At 41.4% G+C, this 23815-nt stretch overlaps 2 protein-coding genes across 5 annotated transcripts in view; one reads left to right on the forward strand and one right to left on the reverse strand.

Annotated features, from left to right (window-relative positions):
• Positions 1 to 23815, forward strand: part of MACROD1 (mono-ADP ribosylhydrolase 1) — a 1131067-nt gene that overhangs the window by 821014 nt on the left and 286238 nt on the right. The window lies entirely within an intron of this gene.
• FLRT1 (fibronectin leucine rich transmembrane protein 1) overlaps positions 1 to 23815 on the reverse strand; it is a 305821-nt gene that overhangs the window by 196748 nt on the left and 85258 nt on the right. The window contains exon 2 of one of the 2 annotated variants that reach the window (XR_016306238.1): positions 17958 to 19294. The exons of the other annotated variant lie outside the window; for it this stretch is intronic. The gene's annotated coding sequence lies outside the window, so the exon portion shown is untranslated. Of the gene's footprint in view, positions 1 to 17957; positions 19295 to 23815 lie in introns of those variants that run through there. 2 annotated transcript variants of the gene reach the window in all.

The following is a 23815-nucleotide window of genomic DNA, read 5'->3' on the forward strand; positions in this document are numbered from 1 at the left end:
CGACCCCCCGCAGACTCAAATCATCTCTATCTTTCAGTTCATAATCTGTCCACTGCATGAAAGCAGGCAATTAATAACTGTCCTCATAAGGGGCAATGAGGTCATTCTCAAAGCTCAGGAACCTGGAGTGTGATTAATTCTGATACAGAGGGCTGCCTGCTTCGATATGCTGACAGTGTTATATCACTAGGTACTTCATCACCGAGGCTAGGTCAGACTTTCTCAGCATTAATATAAAATGTGCTCCTTTGTAACAGCTAATATTTACCAAGTACCTCCTGGAGATCATCGGTTTATCTCAGTTGACCCCTAAAGGGAGAACATTTATTGTCAGTGTCTAAAATGTGAACCAACATTCTTTAAAAATACAAATGTTCAATTAACTTATGTTCTACGTCCTTAGCATAAAATTTAGTTGCTACATATTTAACCAATTGTCCTCCTGAGGATTTACCCCTCTTCCTGACCAGGCCATTTTTTTTTTGCGTTACGGCACTGCGTTATTTTAACTGATAATTACGCGGCCATGCAGCTATAGTCTTTGTAAACACAAAAATGGCTAGAACCACTCCACTTTAGCCACTTGCCCTCCAGAGGATTTACCCCCTTTCCTGACCAGGCCATTTTTTGCGTTACAGCGCTGCGTTATTTTAACTGACAATTACGGGGTCATGCAACCAAATGAAATGTATGTCCTTTTTTTCCCCACGAATAGCTTTCTTTCAGTGGTATTTGGTGCGTTTTTTATTTTTTGTGCTAGACAGTTTTGAGAAAAAAACAATATTTTTGACTTTTTGCTATTAAACATGTAAAGTAAAAAAAATTGTAAAAATCTAATTTCGTCAAAAATTTAGGCCAAAATGTATTCTGCGACATGTCTTTGCTAAAAAAAAAATCCCAATATGTGTAAATTAATTGGTTTATGTGAAAGTTATAGCGTTTACAAATGGCGGTATATATACTGGGACTTTTTTTTTAATTTTTACTACTAATGGCGGCGATCAGCGGGAATGCGGGAATGCAGCGGGCGTGTACTCACTTTTGTTGCCAGTGGTTTAGATATTAATGGCTGCAGGGTCGGACTGACCATTTGAGCACTCAGGCACTGCCCGAGGGCCCGGGGTCAGTAGGGGGCCCCGTGAGATGCCCCTGGTACTTTTCATAGGCTTTTTTGGGTATAGTTTGAGTGTGGGCAAGTACACAGGGGCCCCATGATCTTCTATTGCCCGGGGGCCCCATGAGTTGTCAGTCTGCCCCTGAATGGCTGTGTGTTGAGTTATTTTGAGGGGACAGCAAATTTACACTGTTATACAAGCTGTACACTCACTACGTCACATTGTAGTAAAGTGTCATTTTTTCAGTGTTGTCACATGAAAAGAGAGGATGAAATATTTACAAAAATGTGAGGGATGTACTCACGTCCGTGAGATGCTGTATACTGGATTTTGGTTTTTTTTACTAGTAATGGCGGCGATCAGAGACTTATAGTGGAGCTGTGGGACTGTGCTGGGTATTCTGACACTGGGGGGAACTGACTTGGTGTGACTGATATCCCCTGTGACACCAATACAGTGATCAGTGCTAATAAAAAGCACTGACACTGTACTAATGGTACTGGGCAGGAAAGGGTTAACATGTGGGGCGATCAAAGGGTTAACTGTGTGCTAAGTGCTGTTTTGCATACTGGGCTGTGTTTGTGCTTCACTGCAAGCATCTATACACACACCCACACACGTGATTTTGTGCAGCCCTGCTGCCCTGTAGCAGTAGTTCTGCTATAGTGTGGTCAGGAAGTAGTTAAAAGTCAGCAGCTATAGTTTTTGTAAGCACAAAAATGGCTGGAACCACTCCGCTTTAGCCACTTGCCCTCCAGAGGATTTACCCCCCTTCCTAACCAGGCAATGTTTTGCGATATGGCGCTGCGTTACTGTAACTGACAATTGCGCGGTCATGCAACACTGCACCCAAATTAAATTTACATCCTTTTTTCCCCCACGAATAGAGCTTTCTTCTGGTGGTTTTTGATCGTCTCTGCGTTTTTTTTGCGCTATAAACAAAAAAAGACCGACAAGAAAAATATTTTTGACTTTTTGCTATTAAGCATGTCCAGTAAAAAAATGTTTAATTCAAATGTTGTCATAAATTTAGGCCAAAATGTATTCTGCGACATGTCTTTGCTAAAAAAAATCCCAATATTTGTAAGTTAATTGGTTTACATGAAAGTTATAGCATCTACAAATGGCGGTATAGATACTGGGAATTTTTTTTTTTTACTAGTAATGGCGGCGATCAGCAACTTATAGCAGTGGGACATCTGACACTGGGGTGAACTGACTTGGTGTGACTGACATCCCCAGTGACAACAATACAGTGATCAGTGCTAATAAAAAGCACTGACACTGTACTAAAGGCACTTGGCAGGAAGGGGTTAACATGAGGGGCGATCAAAGGGTTAACTGTGTTCTGTGTGCTGTTTCACATTATGTGCTGTGTGTGTGCTTCACTGTAATCACATTGCTTTGTATGGCTCTGCTATGCAGAGCCATACAAAGTAGTGTGCAGAAGCTGACAGGGGAGAGATCTGTATTGTTTACATACAGGTCTCTCACCTGTCGGAGATACTCGATGATCACCAGGTGCTGGCAAGTAATTACTGGCCGGGACCCGGTGATTGACAGCCGAGGCTGTGAATGGCGGCGCGGGTAGGATGCACAAGCGCCCTCTACCTGGATCTGCAAATAGTGTGTATATGTGATTTTGCACACCTGTGCCACCCTGTACCAGTATTTCTGCTATAGGGTGCGCAAAACTGGTTATTGTTATCAAAGAATAAACTGATTCATAGCCAGGGGCGGACTGACCATTTGGAAACTCAGGCACTGCCCGAGGGCCCGGGGTCAGTGGGGGGCCCCATGAGATGCCGCTGGTACCTTTTTCATAGGCTTTTTTGAGTTTGGGCAAGGACACAGGGGCCCCATGATCCCCTATTGCCCGGGGGCCCCATGAGTTGTCAGTCCGCCCCTGTTCATAGCTATAGTGTATAAATTGCTCTGGTCCACAGGGGCTGAACACAGGTGAGAGGTGAAGTTGTTCCACAAGCTCTAGGTAGGATTTAGTAAATATAACTGGAAATCTATGTAGCTGCTTATTAAAATGAGAGCAGCAAATTATGTGTCATATTTTAGTCAAACAGTTAATCTGATTGGTTGCCATAGATGACAGTTCCTCCTTTGGTCTAGTTATTATAAATGAACCCCAAAGTGTATTTTATGCAATAATATACTAAGTAACCTTTAAGACATAACCGCGGCAAAAACGGAAATATTTGTTCTACATCACATCTCCTGTTAACAGGCCAATGTTATTAAATTCATGAGAATTTGTGTCGGAGCCTTTAGGTAAAACAATACATGGAGGCTTTGCTTCCTGTATAATACTGTATACATTACAATATATCTTTTTTGCCCCCCCCGCAGTATATAGGCATTTGCACCTTTTATTTCATCAAGCCCTAACGTGTAAACAGTTTAGCCTCAGGTGTGTAGGAAAGATGCTGCAGATATTAGTTTGGAGGACACAGCACATTATTTTATTACACAATTCTTTCATGTGTAATCTAATTTGCATTCGGTGTTAAACTTCTGCGCTCTAACATGAATTCATAGGACCGAACTGCCCTGCCTTTCCTAAATGGCAAAACTTTGAATTATATTAAAGTGCTACAAAACCCACAACAGTAAAATCAATCTGTATATGCAGTAAAGCATGCGTGTTATACTCCCTGTGGAACCTAAGGGGTTAATCCTCTGCATTGTGTAAAAAGGCTGTTTGATCCTGACTTCTCTGCTCCTCCTCTTGTTCAAATGTCCATACTAATAAGACAGACTAAACCCCTATCATTCTGCACATGCTCAGTTTAGTGTATATTGCTAGAGAGTTTTTTTTTTTTTTCTTGGGAGAGTGCATGTGATCAGCACAGGGCCCTTTATTTCATCAAGCCCTAACGCGTAAACAGTTTAGCCTCAGGTGCGTAGGAACGATGCTGCAGATATTATTTTGCAGGACACAGCACATTATTTTATTACACGATTCTTTCATGTGTAATTTAATTTGCATTCGGTGTTAAACTTCTGCGCTCTAACATGAATTCATAGGACCTAACTGCCCTGCCTTTCCTAAATGGCAAAACTTTGAATTGTATTAAAGTGTTACAAAACCCACAACAGTAAAATCAGTCTGTATATGCAGTAAAGCATGCGTGTTATACTCCCTGTGGAACCTAAGGGGTTAATCTTCTGCATTGTGTAAAAAGGATGTTTGATCCTGACTGCTCTGCTCCTCCTCTTGTTCAAATGTCTACGCTGATAAGACAGACTGAACCCGTAGCCCTTCTGCACATGCTCAGTTTAATGTGTATTGCTAGAGTTTTTTTTTCTTTTGGGAGAGTACATGTGATCAGCACAGGGCCAATCAGCACTGTCCAGACAGAGGTCAGAGGTTTTGCATCCTCCTAGAGCAGAAACAAAACTCCTCCTACAAGCTTTAACCAGTGCTCTGCTGAAGTCACGAGACTGCTCTAACTGCTGAAGAAAAAAGACATTTAGCAGTTTATATTTTCTAAAATAATTCCACTTCCATATTCTGTGTACTGTGAGAGACCAGATATAGGGAATGCAGGGTCCTGGGTTAAGTAACACTTTAAAAGTATTCATTTTCCAATAAAACAAATACAATTGCACTCATTTATACAGGGTGCCCAATCGCACCTGGATATACAGTGTGTACATAAGATACAACAGTCTTGTGCAATATCGCTCTCACCGCTATGATTTCCGAACGTCATGACATCATCCACATACACATGCTCAGTTAAGTGTGTATTGCTAGAAAGGTTTTTTTTCTGGGAGAATGCATGTGGTCAGCACAGGGCCAATCAGCACTGTCCAGACAGAGCTCAGAGGTTTTGCATACTTCTAGAGCAGAATGAAAACTCCTTCTACAAGCTTTAACCAGTGCTCTGCTGAAGTCACAAGACTGCTCTAACTGCTGATGAGAAAAGGTATTTAGCAGTTTATATTTACTAAAATAATTGCATTTCCATGTTCTGTGTACTGTGGGGGATCAGATATAGTGAATGCAGGGTCCTGGGTTTAGTAACACTTTAAGTCAAATCCACTTGGAATGGTTAATATGAGTGCAATTTGCATCATACAACCTGTACCAGCTCTGGTGTAAATGGCTCTGGCCATGTGTGGGTTGCTGGGGCATGCCTGAAATAAAAAATGTGATTTATTTTATCTTTTGGGGCCTCTCTAACAGTTATCAGTGCCCATTAATACCAATTGCATTGTGACAGTACACGTAATTACACTCCGGAAGTATTCATTGTATATGCCCCGCCCCCCAATGCACCTCCAAAATGCTGCAACACACCCAGAACAATGAGACAAAACACAGCAAAGCCGCCTCAAGTGATTAGTGTGAATCATCTACTGACCATCAGAGTGAATGTGCTCACACAGCTCGTGTCAGGAATCTGGGTATGACCAGAAATGTGTGGACTGACACAATATATAAACAATACAATTTATTAAAGACTAACAATACATAAACGCAGTGCAAAACATAACACAGTGCAACAAACCAAACCTCCAACAAACAACTATACATACAACACTAAACGTAGTCGGGCAGGCCAGGTCGGTAGCAAACGGGCAAACAAGGTACCAGGAGCAGGCGGGAGAGTGGTCAGGACTAGCCGAGGTCAGTACAGGCAGAGTTCGTGCAGAATCAGGATAGAAGCAAGCAGGATCAGGATACCGGGGCCAAGCGAAACAGTACAACAAGGCACTGACTGCAGGTCTGGCCATTCCTTAAATACACCTCCTGCAATCAGCCTCAGGTGATGGCTGATTGCAGGAGTGAGCTTCTGGTTGCTGAGAGCACCCGCTGGCTAGACCAGGTACTGCAGCCCACAAGGCAGGTGAGTCTCACCACCATTGGCGAGTCCATTCCTAACAGCTCGTCTGAACTACACGGAAAAAATGTTCGGAATCCCCTGCACTCTTCAATCTTTATTCATGGTCAGTAAATTCCATATCACGGTGTCAGGGACAAAGAGGTTAACGCGTTTCACGCTGAAAACTAACGCTTATTCATAACCATTACTATTCATAACTAGGTTAACGCGTTTCATGCTGAAGCCACTGAAAATCCCACATTTTGGGTTGTCCCCAGAACAGTAATAGAGAGGTGATCTTCCAATGGGGACACTAATTGTGATGACCCTGGTGACACCACGGGATTGACGCACTTTGGAGGTATTTCCTCTCACTTCTGCTGTAGGGTAAGCAGCAGAGGGACATCTCCCCAATGCAGGTACATATGGCAAAAAAACTGACAGGGGTTATAACTAGTTTTGCAGCCGAAATGTATCAGCCAAAAATAGTCTAATCAGCATTACCTTTGCCGATAGGAAAAAAGGTACCATGCCGAAAATGCACAATTTTTCCGCAATTTTACCAGCAATTTTGCCACAATTTTACCATGGTTAGGGTGCGGTTTTCATAGGTCATGTGACTCAAAAAACTCATCAAAACCATAAAATGTGTGCATTTTTGCTGTGTTTTCAATGTATTTCAGGCCTGGTTCACACCAATGCAGTTTGCGTTTTGCCCGTTTTGCAGTGCATTTTGTGTTTTTGCACTCGCATTTTTGAGGTGTATTTCTCTGCAGTTTCTATGCTCATAGTTCCCATACACAAAAATACTCATGGTAGCCCCAGACCATCAGCATGAAAAAAATCAGCTTCTGTCTGCCATTTGAGCAGAGCAGAGTTGAAAATGAAACAAGGAATCTGATTTTCTTTCATTAGCGCATTTTTTACACAAGCCCCCTCGTTGTCATCTAGGTTGCCTGGACTTTAGGTCACATTAGGAAGCTCAGGGGGCACTTTTTTATTATTCTTGGCAAGAAAAGGTATCTTTTTTTCATATTGCTGACATGTGCCCTGTCATTTCATATAAAGTGTGAATTTTAATGACGGGTCTATTATAACAGGTAGTATAAGAACCATTGGTCAAATAATGATTCTGCCCATAGCTATCTATTCATTTTTCCTGGTAAGGATGAACTTGCTTGTGAAATCTGAATTCAATGGTTAATTGCTAGATCAGATCAGCGAGGCAGCTGAGGTCTGTGCGACTGGCTGTTAGAATGGTTGAAGGGGAGAAAGAAGAACCAGAGCTAAGTGTCATTTTCTTAGATTAGTCAAAGCTTTTCATTTCACACAAAACATAAATGTCAATTTTAGGAGGAGTAATTCCTTTTTTTACATTGTAAAGCACCCTCCATTCATTTCTAAAGGGCCTTTTTAGAAAGGGAAAAATATACTTTTGCAGCATTTCTTTGCTGCGGTTTTTTTTTTTTTTCAATTCACCCCTTTCACCTGTTTATAGAGCAAAACAAAGCTATTGATTTCCCTGGTATTACCTTGTACACTGCTATTTCCCAACATTGTATTATCATGGTAAAATCCAGATTCCAAATGGATTTTGTCAAGTTATTAACTTTTCGCTTGTTTTCCCAGCCAAGCTGCCTGTTATTCATGGCCATTTTCTATGTACGGGTGCTGCCTTATAAATAGTTTCTTAGTGTCAGCGTAGGAAGGAGTTCTAGTTCTAGGTATGTAAGTTGCAAGCTTTTAGATGTGATATTTTCTTATGAATTGATGGTAGAAAAGACAGCGATTGTCCTGTAAGAATTCTGGTTGGCTGGTTGTGGTATAGCGTGTCTCTTTCTGTCCTAATGCCATGAAAAAGCTGTTCACTTGCCAGCTTGTAAGCAGGTGCCTGTGCTGCCATGCGTGGCCACAATGTTTGGGCCACCCCAAACATTAGACCGATTGTCAGTTCAGGGCAAGCATTTAGCTTTGCCCTACTGTACTCTCCTAGGTGAGGATGGCGGCCGGAGACTGGACCCCCTCCACCCCCATGAATGTGCTTGTTCAACCCCCTCACTCCCAGGGGTATTCACACATCACCCCTCATTCCTCCTGGGGCTCAACAGCCAGATTTACACAGGCAAAAAACTCTCCACCAGGAGATCAACAATTACTGCTAGCATCTATAATAGCCACTAGCAAAAATTGCATGTAAAATGCAACATGCTGGTTGAACCCAAGTCGTACAACGATTTACCAAGTCCTACCACTGGCCTTCTGTCTTTTTAAATGAGTCCATCAATTACCAAACCTGCGGTTTAAGGCTTTCTTACAGATATATCATCATGTATTTCCCATAAAGCTCATCCACAGAAAGAAAAAAACACACCCCTTTCGCATTCTACCCCCTATACTCAAAAGCCCCAATTACCAAGCCTAAACGAATGTCTCATAAACCCGGATCCCAGGACTTTTTTTAATATATTTCGTTTGGGAGGGTCTGGACTGCAGTGCCCATGTTGCTTCCTTGTAACATGGACACTGGTCATTAACTGTTTGAAGAGACCATCACCAGGTCCTCACTAGAGTCCTCACTGTGTCCTGAATCCTTCCAGTGTGATGTCACATTAAGGGGCAGACACAAGACCAGTTGGCAAAATAGCAAAGAGCATGGAGAGGAGCTTCAATTTACCAGTCACTGCTACATGAAGAGCCACCACAGGGGATCACATGACAGTGAAACCAGGTGAGTTTTGCTTTTTCCGATGTGGGTGGGATGGGGTGTTTTTTTTCAGCCTGCCCTATGATGGCTCAAAACTCGGCCAATCCCTAAGATTGTTCAGAAATCCTTGCTGATGGCCATGAGGCCTTCTCCTGAGAAACATTTAAAAGTTAAGAAATACTTTTAAAAAACATTTTTTGTTACATGCTGTGTGACTGGGAACACATAACAAACATACAGTAGAGTTTTCTTAAAGCAGAGTTCCACCAGAAAAAAAAAAAAGGTCAGAAGCTACAAAAACTGTAGCTGCTGACATTTAAAATACTGACACTTACCTGTCTCTCGGTCCAACGGTGTCCTCGTCACTGCTGGTTTCACCGGTCGTCTTCTCTCCCTGGTGTCGGCATCTTCAGTGTGGGTACCCGGCTATGACAGCTTGCGGCTTCACAGCCAGGTGCCCACTGTGCATGAGCGAGAAGCGCTGCACTTTGTGAATGGCCCTATAGTTTTCTGGGACCTGTCACATGTCTGAGAAAACCATGAGGAGGGAGGGGGGGAGGACAACTTCCGATAACAATCGTCTAGGCGATCGCAGCGAAAGTGGAAGCAAGTACCTGTCAAATTCAGGTAAACGCTCCCCAAAGGTGCCAATCCTTAATGGGGAGCGGGGGACAAAGGCTTAAAGCAAAACTTACCCTTTTGGGTGGAGCTCCACTTTAAATCTGAATGCAAAAGTGGAAGTACACTTTAAAGTTTCCAGAGATAAGAGGATCAGAGAACAATTTCCATTGGGCAGACTACACTGCAATCTTGTTAATCTTATAGGCACTGGATTTTTGATGTTTTCTATTTATTTTGGAACCAGCTACAAGGTGGGAGTTTTGGCGTCTTAGCAGCTGTAAATGCACATTTTAAACATATTCTAAATGTCCCTAGATCTGCCAATGTGGTGCCCGCCATCACTGGACAGCAAAGCCTCCTAACAGCTGATTGGGGGAGGAAGGATGCTGCACAGCGGGAGAGCATGGCTAGCAGTCCCCTTGAAGTACAGCATTGTTAAGTTGAGTTACACCTCTAAAGATTGTAGCTATGGCCTTTAGATCTCATTAGCTTCCATGCAATCACCGCTAAAATGCCCACATCTGGAAAAATCTTAGGCTCCAAGGATTTCAAAACTTTGAAAGTGCAGAAATCAGTAACGTTACAGGTACATCAGAACCTTCTTAGGCAAAGAACCATTTTAATTCACAAGGGCAGATCTAATGAGTATCTTAGCAGCATGTTAGCAGCTCTGATGATACACTTTCATACGGAAGCCTCCAATTGCTTCATTTGGCATCAGAGATTGGAAAAGTGTAGAAGAAAATGAAAGTGTGTGAAACTTACCAAGTCCTAGCACTGGCCTTGTGTCTTTTTAAACGAGTCTAACAATTACCAATAATGCATCTAAAGGCTTGCTTACAGATATATCATGGGAAAAGTATGTATTTGCCATAAAGCTCATCCACAGAGAGAAAAAAACACATCCCCTGTATTCAAAAGTCCCAAATACCAAGCCTAAACAAATGTCTCATAAACCCGGACTTTTTTCTTATGTTTAGTTTTGGAGGGTCTGGACTGCAGTGCCCACATTGCTTCCATGTAACATGGACACTGCTCATTGACTCATTGATCAGGTCCTCACTAGAGTCCTCACTGAGTCTTGAATCCTACCAGTGTGATGTCACAATAAAGGGCACAGACAAGACCAGTTGGCTAAAAAGCAAAGAGCATGGAGAGGAGCTTCAATTTACCAGTCACTGCTACATGAAGAGCCACCACAGGGGATCACATGACAGTGAAATCAGGTGAATTTTTCTTTTTTGGATGTGGGTGGGATGGGGTGTTTTTTTAACCTGAGTTTTAAAAATATATAATATAACATAAAACAGCAATTTAATACAGAAGTTAGAAGCACATATAGTTTTGTAATACCAGGATAAAAAGGAAAGTCAGAAAAAGAGGAAATTAGTAGAAGAGTGCAACATCTATGGGGACACAGAACTAGAATAGGTCAAAATGTGACATACATTGCCCCCGGGCAATAGAGGATCATGGGGCCCCTGTGTCCTAGCCCAAACTCAGAAAAGCCTATGAAAAAGGTACCAGGGGCATCTCATGGGGCCCCCTACTGACCCTGGACCCTCGGGCAGTGCCCGAGTTTCCAAATGGTCAGTCCGCCCCTGCCCTTACCTACCCCTACCAATAAAGGGCATGCAAAAACTGTCATTCTGCAACACTCTCTGGTTCAATGATCTTCTGTGAGTACTTCTTAGGTGTTTTTTAAAAGTGTTTTGAACAGAAACAATTGAGTACTGTCCGTGATACTTTTTTTATTTGCACTAACATACAATTTTGAGGACAAGCTTTCGGGGTATGTCCCCTTCTTCAAAGTCCAAGCAGTACTATACAAATCACAAAGTTTCAGCAGAATGTTAGAAGGGATGAAAAAAAAAAAAAAAAGAGGCTAGAGATAAGATACAGCAAAAGCGAGGGGGGAGGGGGGGAATACTACACTCACACAGAGGGAGTCAAGCTTCAGCTAATAGTCATACAACTGTTGGATAATGAGTGAGGAATCCCATGTCCAAATTAAGGCCGTTATCGCTTGTGTCAAATAGAATTATCATTCTTAGTTCAAAAGTTTTTCTTTCCTGAATGGATTTGAAATTTCCTTTAAGAACTAAAATATTGAGTTCTCCCATTGTGTGGCCTGGTTGCGCGAAATGGTGTCCTACAGGTGTGAAGAGGTCATCTTCTTTATGTTCCTTGATGGTATGTCTGTGCAAATTCATCCTTGTTTGCAACTTCTGTCCTGTTTCGCCAACATAAGATCCTTTGCTGCATTTTCTGCACTGGATAAGGTACACAACATTACTGGAGGTGCAGCTGTATGATCTGGAAATATTGAAGATCCCTTTTGAGTGTCTGACACTTTTTGTTGGATTGATTTGGTTGCACAGTTTACAGCGTTTTCTATTGCAGGGTGTGCTTCCATTATTTGTGACATCATAATCAGAAGGAAGTTTCCTACTGATCAGTTTATTTCTGAGGTTGGGGGGTTGTCTGAAGGCCAGTATTGGGGGTTGTTGGAATATTTCTTTCAGAGTTCTATCCTCTGTTATGATGGGTTGTAAATCTTTGATTATTTTTCTTATTCCTTCTAGTGCTGGGTTGTATGTGGTTACTAGAAGTACACGGTTGTTTGTTTTTTTCTCTTTGTACTGAAGTAGGTTTTCCCTTCGGGTTCTCAAGGCTGTGTTTATGCTGGTGTTGATAGTTTTGTCCTTGTAACCTTTCTTATGGAAGGCGTTTAAAAGTGTTTTAAAAGTTTTTTTAAAGTTGTGTAAAGTTTTCTAATGCTTTTTATGCGCTGTAATGGTCAATCTTATCATATAAGAATTTTACTTATAATTTTGCATGTATGGATTGGTGCAGTCTTTATGCTGTACCTGATTGCAATTTCACTTTGTTTCATTCAAGTATGTTTACCCTGACACCTACACCCCTCCTCCTTGTTCTGACATATCCAGCCCATATGGGAGTGTTTACACAAATGTCATATATATATAGAAGAGGGCAATCTGTATCATGTTGGCTCTGAGGAAGAAGGGATCTCCCTTCGAAATGCGTCAGCCTAATACAGAGAGTCTCCCTTCCAGTGAGATTTGCACGCTACTTGAACTCTTGTGATCCACTCTTGGACATTACAGGCTTTTTATATTGCTACGTTTGTGAGTATACATCTTATTTTAATAAAATCGTTTTTATTGCTGAAGTCATGCGCAAGTTTGGCACGCTTTCTTTTGTTCGTATTTGCAGTACTGGTCAGCCTTCCCCAGCTATGCTAAAGAGCTGCACAACCTTTGATCCTTTGGTGGACGACTTATTATGGAGGTCGGTCAATCCACCTATTCCTGATCTGGGTCTCTGAGCGCAGGCGATATCGTCTTGGTTCCCCTCCTTTTGTGTAAAGACGATAACTAGAGACCTGTTTGAAGTTCAAACCAGGAGAGCAGCCTGGGGGACAACCAAGGTATCCTCTATATATACAGTACAGTGAGCGAGCATAGCCACCCGAGGAATGGAAGCATGTTATTCACAGAATTACCAGGTAAAACTAAAAAAAAAAAAGACATAATTTAAGGACTCAGCTCCCACCTGACCCTCATTTTGAGGGACTGTGACTCTTTTGAAACCACATACTTCTGTCCTTCTTACCCCCTCAGTCATCATTTTTGGTCTGATGTATAGATGTCTATAAACATTTATTATTTAATTGCCAAAAGTCTTCCACTGCACTTAACCTTTCATCCAATCTCTAAATTATTGCATCTGATATTCCAAAAAGACTGTATAAACAAAAAGTAGTGGTGAAATGGCCAGGGAACTAACCTTCATAAAAGCAGAGGTCAGAAAAGTCAGACAACATAATTCTCTCATGGTAGGTGTACTTTAAGCCAACCATACATGGATCGAAACTCAGTTGTTTCAGCAGGGACAGGATGAATTTTGATCCATGTATGGGAAAAAAGGTTGTACAGAAGTTGATATACTAACCAACCTCTGTAACACCGCCCCATTGGATTTTCCCAACACATTTAATCTATAGTCTGCAATCCTGATCTGTGTATTCTGATGGTGGGGAAGACTCCCCGCTTTCAAAATACATTAGCTCAGCAGAGAATATTCTCCCATCCCCGTCAAGTGCGTAGATGGGGAAATCACGTCAGTTTTTTTTTTCATTCAACCCATTGATTAAAGTAAGAAAACTGATTCCTCTATGGTTTGCCTTAAGATCTCCAAAGCTGCAGGATGACCTAGCCTTCTCCACCCTTTCTACCTCTCAAGAGTTCTCAGTAGTGCATGACATACAAAGTTCACACTCTCTCTGATACTGTACATGGAAGTCAGCCTGAAGATAAACAAATCATGGCATCTTCAGGACTATAGTCCAGAAAGGGGTTAGTGAGATGCTGAAACTGATGTTCCTGCCCGGTTTGAAGGTCACTCATCTTTGTTACTAAAAGCAATCTCTTGCAGCGTTGATGGCCACCTTGCAAAGAGCTGGAGGATATATGCAACACTTTAGGAATATGCCAACATTTTATCAACAAGAAACAATATTTAAGCATATGCATTTTTCATGTAAAAGTATAGTTTCCTTTAAATAATGATGAATTTAATAGAAAATTTGTTATAAATGTCTGCTATCACACATTGACTGTGTTTCTCTTAGTTACAGTGGTACGAAGAGAGTTAAAATGTCCATTCTAATGCATCCTATTCACACATGCAAGGCTAGATTACCTAACGTGTTGCTTGGGCATGGATGTGAAAATTGCACGTTTTGTGCAAGATTGAACAAACAATTTGCAGCAATCTGGTGTGATGTGACAAACATGCAAGTTTTACACCCAAGACCTTGTAGCTTGTTACTGTGTCTTATCCTTAGTATTTCCTCACAATAACTTGATTCAGTAATAGCATGTTGAACAGCCTTCCTTTTAACTTCCCAGTGTTCAACCAAAGTACAGTATTAACCCAAGTCCTTTATTCAAACCTATTATTGCCTCATGTTCTTAAACTTCCTCTGTAGGAAGAATGTTCCATAAACAATGATTTTCTCTGCCACAAAAAATGAATAAAAAGTTGTGACGCAGGATTATTCATCCATTGAAAAGTAGATATTTTATTTCTAGTGATATTGGTCTACAAAACATTTTTTGAACAAAAACTGTTTCAGTGACGTTTGGCTTTGAATTACATTTGTCTTCAAACAGTGCATGTCTATGGGTAGTTTTGGAAAACATTCCTCTCTTATGTCTGTTCACACAAGGTGTATGACCAGGAATTAACCAAAGTTGCTTTCAAACCACCCTCTTCACTCCTAAGGCAGGCCCTAGCATGTTCTTGCAGCTTTTTCTAGTATGGGACACAAACTATTTATCTATTATGACTGGGTCACATGCATATGGATCTACTGAGAGAAACTTACCTTCTTCTTTGGATGTTTCTCTATATCTCTCTCTGAATACTGATATTTTAAGGTGATTCTTCCATCAATCTGCACAAATTCTACTGCGGCTCCTCCTGCAACTTTCAGATCAGCTGACTTCTTGGTCTTTGGAAGACTGTGGACCTCACCCAGTGGAAGATGCGGGATGGCAGATGCTAGGTGCAGGAACAAAGAGCCAGATGGACTTGCTAGTCCAGGCTCAGCATCTTGCTTCATTGGAGTGGTAGTTTATTCATTCATGGCCCTAGTACCCTCACCTTTGAAAGTTATCCCCTCTATGACTGTCTGCCATCCTCTGCTCATTCTGCTGGCCCATCTGCCATACCTGCTTTCTCCTTTTTATCAAGACACAAATTATCTGCCACAATGTCAGAATTCACAGACAGAATTTATGGTTTTATAGAGGCCATAGACAACAGGGCTGTCAGACATTCCCCTTCAACATCCCCTCTAATTTTTCTTTGATTTTGCTTTAGAGCCAGACACATTGCTTGAGGAGGAGGTAGCAGTTTAGAATGATCCCTCTCCTTCTGAGGAAAAGAACCAGGATGACACTCCTGTAACAGAGATTTCATCCAAGCTAAAGTATAATATAGCTACCTTTATTGACCCTGCACATTTTGAGTATGACCTTGAGTCTGTTCAGCCCAAGGTATCCAGTATGGAACCCTTAATCTCTCTAAACCAGCCAAGATCTTCCTGGTCCACACTCTGGTACAGTAAAGTCCTGTATGGGGGTTGGCCTTACCAAAAAAGATTTTTTACTTCTCCAGAACATTTTGCCCAACAGTATTTCAGTGAGGAAAGTTTCCTCCATAAGTGGGCGCTTCCTGTGCTAGAGACAGCCTTTTCTTTTTTTTAGGAGATAAAGGGGCTATGAGCACTCTTTCTCCCAGAGGAAGATGGCTTGTGCCTCTACCAGTGGGACTTTTAATTCTGAGATTAAGAAAAGTTTGGTTCATTCCTCTCAGTTTTCCAATGCTAAGTCTAAGATTGAAATGAATTTCATATGAAAACATGGCCCTCCAAACCAGGCAAGTCTGATTCCAAGGCTTCTTCTCAGTGATGGGGTGTTTGTCAGCATTCTGGTACCGGAGATGTCTGTCTGCATTCTGGTGCCATAAATTCTCAGTTGCCTGGGTCCAGAGTGTGTGGCCCATTCTAGGGACTCTTAACTTGCTCCTTTTCCAACAGAAGAATGCATTTGCATGCTCTACTCAAACCTTTCTTTTATGAAAGGAAGAGTTTGGCCCATTCTGAAGACTCTCTACTTATTCTTATGGCTTCAAAAGTTCTGCATGGAAAATGCCTGGTCATTGCCTCTCTCCTTTGAAAGATTTTTTGACCTAAATATACATCTAGGACGCTTAACTGAACATGTTTCCACTTCATCGTTATCAGCGCTTTGCAGTAAACAATCAGCATTACCAATTTGTAGTCCTTTCCTTTGGCATGTTCATGCTCAGGAGATTATTGTTGTAGGGTACCTGGACAATCTCCTGTTAAAGGACTAGTCCTCCCTGTCCCTATTAGCAAACATCCAACAAACTCAGGAGAGCATTGCCTTAATCCTCAAGCTGAAAAATTAATCTCTGGACCCATCCTAAAGACTAGAGTATCTGTGCTTATAGTCTTATAGTTGCCTTCTTTGAGGCTGCACTATACTCCCAGTTTAACTTCAGACTGTTGAAATTCAACCCCCTGGCAGCATGAACAAACAGACACAGTCCTCCATGGATATTACCCCTGGCCCTACTCTCCCAAGCATGGTCAATTTCCAAATGGAAGCTCTTTCCTCTAAATTCATGGAAGGTTTTCAAGGAGAATGCCAGCCTGTTAGTCTGTAGATCCGTCCTGAATGCCTTCTTGGTGCAGGAGATTTGGCCTTTGGAAAAAGCTTGCCTTCCCATGAACACCTGACAAGAATCCAGTAGGATAATGTCATGGCTGTGGCCTACTTCTGTTATTAAAGAGGTGAACTTGTGCTGCTCAAAAAGAAGTAGACTTGATCCTCTCTGGCAGAATTTCATGTGCTAACCCTGACTGGCATCAACAACCCATAAAATTGCTTGGTGGAATTTACCATATAGTCAGTATCTGGATTCAAGGGAATGGACTCTCCATCTAGAGGTGTTTAAAGCCATTTTGCCACAGATGGAGGATGCTGGATGTTCATTTTTTGGCATTCAAATTTACCATAAAATTGGATAGGTCTGTTGCCAGGTTTATTGAACTTTGGGCCTAATATATAATTTTCCCTTCCTCCAAATTCTCCTCACCTCCTCACCACATCTCTGTGCATTCTCCTGTGTCCCCGTGGGACCTCTCCTTGCCTATCACTCCACCATTGTTAGATGGATCAGGCAAATTATCATTAGGGAATATAGTGTGAAGGATAGGGTTTCTCCATTCTCTGTTAAGGCACACTCTACCAGATCTGTTGGTGCTTCATGGATTTTTCAGCATCAAGCATCTGTTTGCAAGGCTGCCACCAGGGATTCTGTTCACATGTTTTTTCAGTTCTACTAGGTGCTTGTTCAGACTTCCTCTGATGCCAGTTCAGGTGTAAGGTGCTACAAACTGTTTTCTGAGTCTGTAAAGCCTTTGTGAGCTGTTTATTTCTACAGGCATGTTGCCAATGCCTTGTTGCCCACCCCTCGGTTTGACTGCTTTTGGAAGTACCAGTTGTAATGATTAAAGAAGCCTGTGTCCTGTAATGTAGGACTAGGAAAATAAGATTTTTTTACTTACCAGTAAAATCTATTTCCTGTAGTATAGTAAACAACACAGGTCCCTCCCTTCTGTTCTAATAAATTGCTTACTACAAAACTGAAGCTAGATGGGAAATGGGGGTATACAAGTGTGGGAGCTGAAGTGGTTAAAGTGGACTTTCACTTTCCGCACAAACGTTCACTAATATGAATCCTTCTGCACCTCCTTTCAGACAATTGTAAAAAAACTCCTTTTTAATACCTTTTTTTTAATGCATATGCCCCACCCCCATTTCTGGGTTACTTTCCTAGGTGAGGATGATGTAGCCTCCAAGTTCCCGCAAGCTCCTGGGATACTCATATCATGCATGTAACTAGCAATAAAGGTCTTCACACCACTATTAACTTCACCATTCAGCAACCAGCAATATATTATTATTTAGGGTGCTTAAACCTCTCCACAGTGTATCAATTTTTAGTAGAATAGTTTTTAATGTATAGAGTAAACACACCACATAGCCAAAGTGCTTTAGCAATCAGTTTGTATTAGGCACATACAGTACATACAATTACCCTACCAAGCATGTCATCTAACATAAATACAACAAAGATATACACTCCATTGTTGGATCACAGCAAAGAGCATGCATGCATATAGGTGCAATGAGTATAGCCCACTCTACAACCATTAGCAAAACTGTATATATATTCTTGCTTATTTAGGACAACTGTCAATTGTACTTCTTACCCCAGATAATTGGCTAACCATATTATAAAACAAACAAGGTCAAATGACATAGCGCCAAAAGGCTGAAAGAAACAGTTTGCCCATTCTGCATCAGTACACCAAGAACAAGAACCGAGTGACAGAGAAGGACAGTCAATGTAATTAGCAATTTAGTTATACAGTAGGTGTGCAAATCCGGAGTGCTTGAACTGTAAGTATACAGTACAATATTGTGCCAATAAGCATGAAGAAACTGTCAAGAGAGCAACCATAGCACCCAGCTTGATGGCAGGCAGGGTTGTAGTCTGGAATTTGTTCATGACAGTTGGCAACATGATATGCTGGTGGCTAGGTGCCACCTCTGGCAACCTTGCCACCCAAAGCTACAGCTTATATTGGCTATGTAGATATTGGACCCTGATTGTTAGCCATTGTAAATGCAAGGTGTTGATCATGGCTTCTATGCACCAAGGCTTAGTGCGTAGACAGATTAATCAGTTAGGAAATGTTGGAGGGTACAAACAGAACCAAAGAGCTATGGTCTGTTATTACAGAAAGTTATAAAGCCAGGATCATTTATTGTGGTAAGTAAAATATAAGTATGAATAAAACATAGCCCTCCTGCTATGATTAGTACACGCATTACTGCGTACATTACAGTGCGATGTAGATTCATAGCACTAGTTCTGGAATAGGAGAAACTGCTGCATTTGACACCAGACCAGCAATATGTGCACCATGAAGCTGTTAATGAGCTAGCAGGATATGAAATGTGGCATGCATCTTATTTACATAGACCAAGAATGTAATCACACAGCAGAAAAAAATCTAAGAGAAAAATTTAACACACCTCTCACATTACAGTATAGCATATCAGTGTAAGTGTGCATTATAACTGGCAGTGCGTACCAATAAAGAGCAGAAACTAACACTGGTTTATTTAAAGAGGATCTCAACTAAAGTTTTTCAACTTCCAGTGAAGGGCAGAGAAGTGTTTGAAATCTCAGCCCTTTTCTATACTTAGTATTGCTGAAACAGGCCAACAACGGAACAGAAATCCATGGAAGAACCACTTGTCCATCCCTGCAGTGCCGATGATAGAGAAGCCTTGAGATTGACAATTGTTCTCTGGAACCTGTGGAAGTTAACGTAGTGTAAATATATCACCAGCTTGGGCCATTCAGACTGAGCATATGATGAGAAAATGGTAGAATGATGATCTATAAGCAGATGAATTTTCTAGTAAACCTCAACTATATCCATAAACGCTGAGTCTAACTGCTCACTTGTCTTCATGTTGGTCAATGAGGATAATAATAAAAAAAAGCAAGATGGTGGGTCAACTTGTCTTCAAGTTGCCTGAATCCCTGACTCTACTGACTGAAGTGTTCATTCTAAGTAACCTCTGCATTTGTTTAGATTTGAGACAACTTTATTTCAATAGATCATTAACAGCATTCCTCTGTGACCAAGGAAAATTGCTTCAACTATTTTGGAGAATATTTTAAAGGCAGACTATACAAGAATGGTATTTTACTTTTTTGGCCTTGATTACAAGACTGGAATATATGTTGGTTTCAATAGGTTACCAGCAGCCTATACTGACCTCCTAATAATAGCAACCTTCAGCACTGATAACCATCATTACATTGTTAGTCAGTGGAAAGGCAATGGTTCGTACATAGTGTCATTAGATATGCCTCTTATTTATTGGAGGTCAGTAGAAATGCTACCTTTAGACACCTAAACCCCCTCAGTAGAAAAGCCTTCTAATTAATTTAATTTCCACTTAGAGCCCTCTTTAGCATTGGTAAACAATGCGGAGATCTTCCATTCAAAGCCCAGCTAACGCTTCATTTTATATTGGTGGTCATTTAGTCACTGGTTTTGATGGAAGGCTGGCAGAAGCAGAGCATCTTACAGCTATTTACTGGTGATACTACTGCTGGAAGGAGGAAGACTCCTCTGACACCTGTCCTCTGATTGGCCAGGGCTTTACTGGCATTAGTATATAGATGAATTCATGGAAAAGTAGTCTGACCTTTTAAAGCCTGGGTAGTGATTAAAGGCAACCTTTGAAATTGGGAGGAGACGTAACATTTTATATGGTCAAGCTTGCCCTGCATAGACACCCCCACTCCTGTCCCCCAGGATGCTACAGAAGCTATGTGGCTGCTATGGTGTTAATTACGCTATGCTGAGATTCTAATGGTAATGTCTATCCACAAGTGTATGCTTTATAAAGCCAGTTAATTGTGTAACTCTATCATATTTCCATATTGTAAAATAATTGAACAAATGGGGGATTCAGCTGTGAGTTTGTGCCACACTAATGTCTCATACACATGATAAGAAAATTGGAAATTTCCATACGAGAAACGATTGGATGATTATCTGATCATTAGTATAGTGCTTTCAACGGCCGATTACAACTTTTCAAACAAAAACCAAGTGTACAGGCTAGAAAATTTTTAGCGTACGTGAACACAACGTCCAACTTTCATTTAATGTGTACAGTAATCATATGCAAATAATCGAATAGAAAACAAATATGCATGAGCAGAAGTAAAGAATGACTCTATAGTTCCTCTTCTACTATGCTAGTGTCACAGATCCAACCCACACACACACGCCCACAGCGACTAGCTAACCGAGGCGCGCACGTGCGGCCGTGACTTGGGGTAAGAGGGAATAAGGGGGACTTAACTTTGAATATATAAAACCTGCCGTGATACACTTTCACAGTCCGCAATACCTCTGGCCACCACTAGAGGGAGACTCCAATCCAGCTGGCTGACCACACACACAGGTAGACACAAATATTACATACAATCTGGTGCACTAATTAGGGTTGAGGAGCAGCCTAGCAATCACACACCCTTCTAGGATTCCTCCAGCTATCCTACAAGCTAGAACCCCGGTGTTAATCACTCTTCCACTGTCCACACCCCCACACCAGACACACCACAAATGGTAGCTTGCCACCACCCAACAGTTTATCCCCAGAATGGTCTGCTGGGAGACCACACACACAGATCTCCCTCTGGCAGACCTGTTACCTTTACAATCTGCGTGCAATCTGCCAACACGGAGTGCATTTGCATACAGATTGGCAATTAACTTGATCGAGCATATAAAGAAACTAAAATACAATCTAATCTCTCCGGAGATATGAGCCCGAGCTTAAATACCCAGAAATCACTTATTAATTTTAAGATTTAATATCCCGAAAGTGGGCAGTGCATAAAATATGTACAAAGTATAAAAATTTACAGAAAATACAAGAAATACAAAAAGACACACAATTGGCTATTCACTATAAAATAAAAGGGAATAAAAAACAGAAATAAAACTTTTACCAAGATTTATCCTGCGACTGGAGCAAGTCAGAGAAAGTCCACGGTCCATCAGTCAATAGGACGGGCTCCATACGAATCACACCGTCCATACCTCAAGTCCTCAATTTAGGGGAATATGGACATAGGCTGGACATTAATCCTTGGCCAATCAACCCCGGGGGGTATTCCTGTACCAGCCCACAGGACGTTCTGGGTGCTGAAATGCCCAAAGTCGATTGGACCAGAAACGGTTTGAATCACAAAGTCAGGGATTGAATTTCCAACACCAGCACATCAGTCCGATCACGACAGTACCAATCACTGTTCAGCTGTCGCAATCCGGCGCCACATTACCATTTCCTGCATTTTTCTGGCATTCTACATAGGCCACAATTACAGTTTTTACATGCAGATGTAGCCTACAGAGTGTCCAATCAGAAGGAAGTCTTTTCATCTCTCTGCAACTAATATTTTAGCTTTTATGAGAGATGAAATCTATTCCTTTGATCTGTGTATATACTTTAAAGCTCCCAGACAGATCGGTGCCTCCCCACCCCCCGGTCTCCCGCAGCCGAAACGTCTGTGTTCCGCTTTTAAACTTCAGGAAGATGGCAAAGTCTGATTAAATATATGTAGAAAAATCTTATTGGCACCCAGGTGTCACTTCCAGCCTAGAAGCTGTTCTGTCTTTTCAGATGCTAATGGGTGAATACATGTCTTTGAATACCTATGACTGAATGTTTCTTTAATAACAAGGAATGAAACTAAATTTACAATTACATATTGCTACTGATCACATCTCAGTCCAACCACTTGAATCCCACATCTACGTTACAGCTAGTATGTAGCAACGTTTGCCTTTGTCGGCCAAGAATTTTCTTACAAGTCAAAACCATTGTGACTAAATCATGATATGCACTTTTGCGGAAAACCAGATGATTGGTCATCCAATTTTCTCATAGTGTGTACTAGGCTTTATAATGACCCCATAAAGAGACACAAACTACTATGGGGAAAACTGAATCACTGGAGCCCATGTTGTGCAAGACATATAGCAACCCATCAACCACCAGCTTGTAGAAGTTAACTATCGGTACACTACCAAAAGATGATCTGTGCTTAGTTTCATGGCTTCTTGGTTACAGCACATGGGTTGTTGTGCATAACAAATAAAGGCCTAATGGTTGTGCATTAATACAGTGTTCTTCTGAAACACGTATAGATCAGCTTGGAGGACTCCTCCCTAGCCTTGCATACGCGCATACATTTTGTGCAGTAGATGGAATGAGGAAGCAGCTTCTGAATGTGCTGTACAGTTTCAGCATGCAGATAAGCCTGGACTCCTATTCTGCCGGTGTGCCGAGTATCAGCCCTCTGCTGGCTAAAAGGCCTGTGGCTGCCTTGAAGTGGTTAATATATAACAGATATACATTTCTTGTGTATTTTAAATGCCTGAATAATACACCTGGCATACCACCATATTTCGCGATTTTTTTTTCTGTCCATCTTGTTCCTTTTGCTACAGGAATATTTTACTCCCTGTGACTGATCAATTGTTCTCTCTTCTTTGTTTACCTCTCCATCTCTTTCATCCACCCCCATACATATTTCTTCTCCCCATCTCCTCACGCTCTCTCCCCCGTTCTGCGTTCTACATCACACACATCCCTTTCCCCTTATTACACGCACGCTCTGTCACCTTCCCTGACACATCTCTCATCTCTCTCTCTCTCACACACTCCGTATTTCAATCAGAAATAATCTTTTCATATCACAGATTCCCTCTATTGCTCACTCCTGAGCCACTGTCTGTTCTCCGTCTCATGGAGTCTATCTCTCCATCTCTCTCACCACCTTTCTTTCGTTACCCTGCCTGCATGTATATCTGTTTAGTCAGCGTCTCCCCAATTCTCAGTTTTACTATGTCTAATGACGTCTTTGTCTCTCTGATTGCAGCCTCTCGTGTCTCTCCTTCTAGTATTTCTAGTTGTTTACCAGTTGCCTTTTTTCAGGTAGTGTTATCTCTGGTAGGTGTATATATGTATGGCTCTTCCTTTTCTGGAGAATTGCATTGAAATTGAAACACCAAACACCAAGCAAAAAGCCTACAAAAATAGGAGAAAGTAGATACCAGAAGAGAAGAAAGGCCAAACTATCACTGGTCTTGGTGGTTGATTGTTATTGGGTGAAGCAGCGCCTTATTTTACAAATCATGAGTCGTTTCTATGTAAGAATGTAAACATAATCTAAAATAAATTATTTTTTCAACTTTATGTATTGTACTTATTTTTAGTGCAAGGTATTGAGAATTGGCCAGC

The sequence above is a fragment of the Staurois parvus genome, unplaced genomic scaffold (assembly GCF_062004578.1).
Source record: "Staurois parvus isolate SC_StPar_1 unplaced genomic scaffold, SC_StPar_1.0 ptg000694l, whole genome shotgun sequence".
Lineage (NCBI taxonomy): Eukaryota > Metazoa > Chordata > Amphibia > Anura > Ranidae > Staurois > Staurois parvus.